This window comes from Poecile atricapillus, chromosome 1 (genome assembly GCF_030490865.1).
Source record: "Poecile atricapillus isolate bPoeAtr1 chromosome 1, bPoeAtr1.hap1, whole genome shotgun sequence".
NCBI lineage: Eukaryota > Metazoa > Chordata > Aves > Passeriformes > Paridae > Poecile > Poecile atricapillus.
Window position 1 is genome coordinate 72647037 of NC_081249.1, and position 8297 is coordinate 72655333.

Consider the following 8297-nt stretch of genomic DNA (forward strand, 5'->3'; position numbering starts at 1 on the left):
TCTTAAGTTTTCTTTGTGAAGTCACATCTATACATCATTATTTCTAGGTGAAGGAGATGATGAGGGTTAAAGGTTATTCCTTTGTTCCTTCAGCAGTTTTGTACTTTTTAGCTGTTCATGATAAAGTCTCACAAAATGCTCAGGACTTCACATCCATGTAACATGTCATGTGAGTTCTGAATGGAGGAAATTGCCATTACTTTGACATTTTTCCAAGTTGCTCAGCATGGACATAGTCATTGAAAGTAAAAAATCTGAACATTGAAAGGTATTTCTGCTGCCTCAATGACAACATTTGTAAAATGGGTAATTACAAAAATCACTGATGAGCCAGCTATTCTGGTGCTACAGGTTCCTCAACTTGAAATGAGTGTCATATAGGGAGGGGGCTGTATTAAAACATACAGGATTTAGTTGCCGTTTCATACAGGATTATCTTAATGACTTGGAGTACTGCCCCACAGTGCACAAAATTTTGCAAAAAGTATAACGTGTGTGTATGTGTGTGTATATATATTTATAAAAAACCCACTTTTATGGTATTGTGTCTTGCATCTGGGAATGTAATGACTTGCAAATGAACAACTTTTATTAATATTACCAAATGCTTACAAATTTTAGTATCTTTTAATTCAGACCTTACTGAAGCTGTACAGATGAAAACTTTTGAGTCTTCTGTTTAAATACTTTCAGACATGCTCATCATTCCCTAAATACTGAAGAAATCATGTAATTTCTATTTGCAATCCAAGCAAAACAGAAACAAATGTCGCTTGACTGCAGATTGTCACTGGCATGGGTTCATTGCCACCATTTGTTCTTTTTTGAAATCTGATCCCAGAAGAGGAATATTACTGTATTCACATTCCTCATTCTGTGTAACATGCTAACGTCAGGTATCCTATACCTTGTAACTTAAAAGTTGTGAAATGGATGTAAAATTAAATGCCTTATTGGCTTAGCTGAAGTAGTATTTTCCCTTTCAAGGGAAGGGAAGTTTCAAGGAACTTAATTCTCCTTTTGAGCCCTAATTCAGTAATATTTTTTTCCCATAAATGCTTGCTTGCTTCTACTTCTCTGCAAGTGTGTGAACTTATTAAGAGAATTTGACAAACACAAGATTGGGAAAAATTGTGTTGCAGTTTGTTTCCTATAATCCCTGGCAGCAAGGCAGTGATGCCAGGTAACAACTCATTTAATCTCTGGGGATTTTATTGCCCTCAGCAGGGACTGCTCATAATTAAGATGAGCAGTTTTGGCCAGACTGAAAACTGAGAGAAGAATGGGGAGGATAAGATTGCTTGACCATTTAAGAATGCTTAGCACTATCTTCTGTTAGTATGTCAGCAGTCAACATTGTTATCTGTTACCTCTTGATAGGTAAGCCTGAACAAATGCAAACACGAACACAGCTCCATGGATCATCTTGGGTTCCCTTTGGAAACCCCAAATAAGTGGCCACAAGGGATTGTGTGTTTTCCTGAGAACAGCTCGGCATTGGAGTTCTTCTTTCTGTGTGCTGGATAGTGGTTCTGCTACTCCCAAAATCATACCTGTGCCTGCTGGTGCAAAATGCTGTATGGTCACTTCAGTGGAAGTCAAAATTTACCTGTGCTGCTGTTGTATGTTGCTAGGTAATTTTTAAAGTAGACCTAAAATAAAGGGGGAATGGGGGAAGCTCTTTGTTACAGTAGCCACTAAAAAGCTTATTAATTAAAAAATGGAAACCAAAAAACTCAACCAAACCACAAACCCTGTTCTGTCAGTCAAACTGGTGAAGCTGCCACACATCTGTGTGCAAGGTAAATGTGAAGTGTCCTTCAGTGTTGTAGTGTTCATGCTGTTCCTGAGAACTGAGAGCTGTTCCTGTTCTGAATTAGCACTGGCAGCCTGGAGCCTGTCCCGCACAGCCGGTCTCTGCGGGGAGGTATCCTGCTACACGCTGAGTATGCATTAACTTGAGATAGGTGCACGTAGGAGCTGGTTTTCAGTTTTCCTTCATAATGATCCAGTATGCACAGTATCACTCAGTTTGTGTGTGATGCCTCTCTTCTCTCCACAACAGGCATGTTAATCATACTGTTAGCCTTTTAGACTATTTCAGATTCATTTTGCTTGGCACCATACCCCCTTTAATTTAAAGAAGAGTTTTATCATATGAATCAAAATTCAGTCTTTTACTTTGAAAACAACTTTCTGTTGTGTTCCAGCTCACTCTTAGAAATCACTTTTTTCATCACTGGCTGCTTGGATACATTCAACTTGAACAACGTTATTACTGCTAATCATGAACAGTAGAGTTTATACAGGTTTATGTAGGGTAGAGAGGTTGGACTGATCTTCCAAGAGAGACAATCGTGAATAAATAAGACAGGGGCACATTCCTAATAAAAACCATACACATTTTAACACTCCCAGCAGTCTTACTGGGTGGTTTTAGAGCCTGTCATCAGAAATATACGGTATTTATTTGGCTACAGTTTTGTTACTAGTATCTACTGATTTCCGAGAATATGGCTCACTGCTTCTCTTCAGTAAATCTGGGTGACCAAGAAAGAGAAAGTAATATGCACGGTCAGTTACAGAAACTGGACAGACTGTGTTAGGCCTTGATGCTTTAGCTTTATTCATGGGAGCAGGGGGGAAAGGAAGAAACTAATTATTGTTTTTTTAATATTAAAATACAGACTGAAAGATGTGCAATTTATAATTTTAGCCTTCCTGTTAAATGGGTACATACATATCAATAGCTACATTAACTTCACCATGTTGAGGTCATGTCTTGGGACACAAACACTTGTCCAGGTGATGGTTCCAGCCAGCTCCCTATGACTGACAGTTCATCACTACAGCTATTACTGCATTTGACTTGCTAAATGATTGTAGTATCAACACTTGCCACGTTGTATCTCTAGTTAGAAAGGGTTAGTAGGCTGTGCTCTGTCATATGTGCTTTAGGAAGAAAGTATCTATCTTGCTACAGAATAGATAACTGAACTTTTGAAATCTGATAGCAAGCTTCACCATGGGGTGGGATGGGAGATGAAAAAGGAACCAAATGGGAGAATTGATTTAATAGGACTCATACATTAAATCATGCTAACTTTAAAACCATATTTATTCTGACTGCAAGTCTCAGCCTGTTTTAAAACTGTGTCTGATAAGGTAAATGTTACCTTTATTGTGTTTGTGGTTGTGTGTTGTAATTTACACGTATGTCACCTCTTGAGTTGCTTTTTGGGACTGTTCCTAAAGTGAAGCTAGCCTGAAAGGTGCAACCTGTGTGTGGCTTTCCAAAGGAATTCTTTCTGTAATAAATACTTTGCAGGGTGTGCTAAGTTTTGTGATCATCAAACAGAACCTCAAGATGTTGGAAAATTGTTCTAACAAGTCTTTACTTGAGAGTATGGGGAGTTCTTCGCCCCTTTGTGCTGTTGTAATTAGGACCTTTCCAGGCAGTCTTCTCTGTAGACATTTCATTAGACATTTCTCAAGCTCTGCAACGTGTTTCTGTGCCTGAGTAAGGGATTATGCTAAGCCTGTCAAACATTGCAGTGCTCACATCTTGTAAGTTGGAGGCATTTATGGAGAAGAGGTAATTTTAATTCTGGGAGGAAGGAATGTGTCTACAGGTGAGAGCTGTTTTGAAGCCTGAATGGCTGGGGCATGGAGCTGTTGAATTTTAAACACTTCGGATACTTTCCTTGCATGTGTACTCTATGAGAAGACACACACTGCAAGATGGATACCCTTATTAGATCTTCTATTTAGGCATTTTTAATAGAATGACAGTAATTTATTAATAATTAGTAAATATAGTAGGAAAAATATTGACTAGCTGTTCTTCCAACTGCACTTAGTGCAAATACAAGCAGATCTATTGCAGAAGTTGTAAAATTATCCAAGTCCTTAACTTTTGCATCAATTTCTAATGCTTGTAGTATTAAAACTGTGTTTTGATGATACTTTCTGTTGCGAGATGTTACTATAAAGGGGAACATTTTACTCCAGCTCAGCTTAGTTGTATTATTTTGATAGATAATTTTGCCCCTAATTAATAACATCAGTACAACAACATTCTGCAGAAAGAGAAGGAGACTGCAGTGAGAGCTGTTAGTTCTCAAGTGTCACTAATCACTCTGTGTTGTGTGCAGGGATTCTGATCATTTTAGTGGCACTAATATTAAAAGGATGAAATGCCACTTTCACCACGTGCCTTGGCAGGCCTAAAAGACAACATGTGGAATGTCTTCTGTCACATGAACTACATATGTTTTAGAAAACGTCCAAAGAGGAATGACTTGGCTCTTTGGAGCAGAACTGCAATTAATCTACTCCAAGAAAAATATTAAAATCTAGGAACTTTTTAATGTTCTTGGAACAGTTGTTGTTTAACTGCTGAGGTAGCAAAAATTTAAATAAAATCTGTGGAGAAACAACTAAATGGTAAGTTTGGATAGAGAAGAAATGGATTTTTTTCTGGTAATGGGAAGTTTTATTATGGTTTGTTACTTCATATATAATGAGTTTTGGAAAAAAGCAGCTTTTACTGTGTTTTCTCTTTTGCTTGAAATGCCAGTTATTTACTGTCTCTTTATTTTTTAGGTTACTATTAAAATCTTAAAATGCAGATGAAGACTGGCTTGTGCAGAATCCTTCTGCTATCTTACGCAGACAAAAGGGAATCCTAAACCAGATTTTAGTACAAGGTAAGTATTAAGGTATATGGCTTTATCCAGCAGTTACTGAAATCGGTACCCCACTTTTTGTTCAGATTTGTGATTTGATGTAGTTGTGCTTCTACACTTCAACTAATACTTGATTTCAGATAATGTAATTAATTCCTGGCATAATTCCTGCCACGTGTTATGTTTTTAAAGGACTTCAAGCATATATACACAGCCTCTAGCAGCCAGCTCAAGCTCTGCCCAGCCATTCTAACCCCATAGTGCCATATGAATATGATGCTGTGTCTGAGCTGCTGCATGTTACTGATACACTGCACTCAGAATCCTGTTTGTTTTTACAACCAACACAGCAGTTAGTGATTCTGAAGCTTCTTTGGCATTAATCAGAGGGCTCTGGTCTGGAAAGCAGTGTCCATGCACTCTGGAAAGCCTGGGGCACAGTTTGGTTTGCATGCACACAAGTGTGTAGTGCCATCTGCCCTGACTGTGGGCAGCATCTCAGTGGGGACAGCACAGTTTCAAAGGGAGTTGTATGCAGCTAAGTTCAACAGTCCTGGTAGTTCCAAAATTCCAAAATACCAGTTATTCTTATGAAGTAAAAGTAAATTTAAACACTGGTGGGATTTGACCACGATGTGCAAGTTCTACTGGTAAAGCAAGAGAAACTTGCTTTTTTTCCGTGTGTGTTTGGCTTAGCAAAAGGACTCAGAGCTGTCTCTGTAGTTGTGTTAACAGTAAGAGAACTGGATATATAAAGGATCAGAACAATTTATCTGTTTCATAATTACATATAAAAGGTATCTCTGTCCATGGCAGAGGTTCAGACCAGATCATCATCTCTCTCCATGTGCTGGCAACTTTCTTTATAAAGCAGGATGCCATTGGCTACCTTTGTGGCCAGGTTGCGCTCTTCGCTTGGGGTGGTTCTTGGACTTGGTTTTCACCAGGGCCACCGTGTCCTTACCTGCAAAGGGGCTTTCCAGCCAGCTGGCCTCCAGCCTGTCCTAGTGTCTGGGATTATTTCTCCCCAGGTGCAGGATTTGGTGTTTCCTTCTGTTGAATTTCACAAGATCCTGTAAGCCCATTTCTCCAGCCTGTCAAGGGATTACTGGATGGTGGCATGACACTGTGGCCTTAGCAGCCACTCTTCTCAGCTTTGTGTCACCCGCAGACTTGCTGAGGATGTGTTGTCCCATGAGCTAGGGCAGAAATGAAGATCTTGAAAAGGACTTGCCTCAGTATGGGGATACTGCTATTCACTTGCATCCAGGGGGACTTCATGCCATTGACAACCTTTTAGGTCCGTCTGTTCAGCCAGTTTTTAGTCCACCTCATGGTCCACTTACTGAACCTGACTACTGTCAGTCGTCTGACAGTATCAAAATAATAACTGGAGATACTATGGCAGTGTCAAAAGATTTCATAAGACAAGGTACAATATCCACTGCTCTCCCCATGTCCACTGAAATGGTCACCTCACCAGAGAGGCTCTCCAATTGGGATCCTTATGAATTTGCAAATAATCTCTTTGTAAATCCATGCTGACTGCTGCGACTTACCTTCTTGGTCTGGAAATGGTTTTCTGGAGTAGTTGGTCCATAACCTTCCCAGGGCCTGTAGTTCCCTGGGTCCTCTTTCCTGCCCTTGAAATGACTTTTCCTTTCCCCTGGTCCTTGCACACCTCTCCCAGTTGCCACACTGTCAGCAATGGAGAGTGGCCTTGCAAGGCCAGCAGCCAGCTCTTTCAGCACTCATGGGAGCATCCTATCAGGCTCAGCACATGTGACTTGTCCAGTTTGTGTTCCCTAACGTGGACCCTGTCATGTACTTCATACTGGGAGGGGCACTGAGGAGGTGGGAAAGTCGTTGCACACCTTGTTTTGTGGTTTTGCTTTTGCCCTTTACTAAGGAGTCCTATTATTTTCTAGCTGTAGTAAAATCACAGTATAAAAATTATCACACAGTAATTTGTAATATAAACCAGACTACTGAATTAAGCAAGCTACAAGCATTTACTCACAAAATCTAAAAAAGACAAGCAGCTAAAACTCTTCATCAGGAAAGTAGTAGTGAAACAAATTGCCCAATTTTTTTAGTTTTATTCAAATGGGATTTTTCTTTTTTTTTTTTTTTCTTTTTCTTTATCCAGGGGATGTTTTGTCATGTAGCCATTGGAATTCAGTCTTGCTTGTCACTACATATGAGACTGCTGCTGTGCATGAGAGCCATTTGGGAACCTCAGTGTTTGGCAGGTTTCCCAGGCATCTCAGAATTTTTCTGTCAGCTTAGTTTCCTTCCTGTGAAGGGAAAAAAGGATGGTCAAGGTTCCTTGGAGATATAAGTATTCCTTTTACTGGCTAAATAACAACTCCTTGTCTCAAGTGATAAAAACCTTTCTTCCTCTACCCCATTCCTCACTTGTCTGTGGACCTCAGACTGCAGTGTGAACCTGGCTGACAAAGTGTAATGGCCTAATGAAATTGTGTTAAGTGTTGTGCCAGGCTGCCTGCTCCTGGGCTTCCTGAACAGAGGGAGCTCCAGGTAAACTTGGCTGGGAGGACTGTCTGAAAAATTGCTGGCATTTTTCAGCTCTTTATCCAACTGTGTTTGCTGATGTGTTGCTCTGTTATTTGCCATTTGAGTCTTAAATTCTCTACTTTGATGACAAAAGCACACTTGCAAGGAAGTTATCACTCAAGTGTCTCTTGTAGCTCCTCAGCTTGAATCATACTTATTTCTTGGAAATGTTCCTCTCCACTGAATGCATTAGGTTTCAATGAAAGCCACTGGTGGCTGCCCACCCTCAGAACTGAAGATGGCTGTTACATTGTGATGATGTATAAAATGCTGCTCTGCACCTCTGGAGTTACAAGGACCATCCGGGTGAGATTACACTATACTCGTGTTGTCACTTGTTAGAATTCCTGTAATGGTACATTTTGTACTCCGTTTTCAGTTTGTTAGTACTATTTTTGTGCTTAATGTGTGTATGGTTTTATCCTTTGTATCTCTCTGTGCTCTTGGGCACACAAATAATGCTGTTATCTAATAAAATAGTAACTAAATCTGTCACACCTGGCTGAAGGTAGGAGAAGGACAAACTGAACATTCTCAGTTAAGCTGTTTTCTCTCTGCTTGCAGACAGGCCAGACCTGTGAGACCTGAAGGAAAAGGACTGTTTGAAATATAATAGAAAGGGACCCAGCCTGGAGGTGGTGTGTTCCCCAGCAATACCTCAGCTTGGAAAAGACATGAGAAGAATGTGAATATATCTGCCTGAGAGCTCCAAGACCTCTTCCTACATGAAGAAACAAGTTACAGCTTTTGTGATGTTACTGTCTTCAGCCTCTGGCACAGGTGGTGCCAGTCCAGCATTTCCCAGTAAAGCTGATGTTGGTCTATTTTGATGTGTAACTGGAGGTACTGATGCCCTTTTCATCTAGACTGCACTCGAAGTAGATTTTCTTTCTAGAAACAGTAGTGTTAAGGGAAATGGGTGTCAGTAAAAGGATTAAAGTTTGTACATTCTACAAGAATAATAAAGAGTAAATGATATATTCAATTGCTGCTTCTTGGTTTAAATGATTGTTGGACTTTAAAAAAGTAAGA

At 39.9% G+C, this 8297-nt stretch overlaps 1 protein-coding gene across 5 annotated transcripts in view; it reads left to right on the forward strand.

Annotated features, from left to right (window-relative positions):
* The window catches only part of PSPC1 (paraspeckle component 1), a 56477-nt gene extending 48227 nt beyond the window's left edge, over nucleotides 1-8250 (forward strand). For 2 of the 5 annotated variants that reach the window (XR_009276605.1, XR_009276609.1), the window contains 3 exons: nucleotides 4606-4709; nucleotides 7459-7571; nucleotides 7830-8250. The gene's annotated coding sequence lies outside the window, so the exon portion shown is untranslated. Of the gene's footprint in view, nucleotides 1-1380; nucleotides 1635-4605; nucleotides 4710-7458; nucleotides 7572-7829 lie in introns of those variants that run through there. The other 3 variants (XR_009276607.1, XR_009276606.1, XR_009276608.1) reach the window with 3 other exon arrangements.
* The last annotated feature ends 47 nt before the right edge of the window (nucleotides 8251-8297 follow it).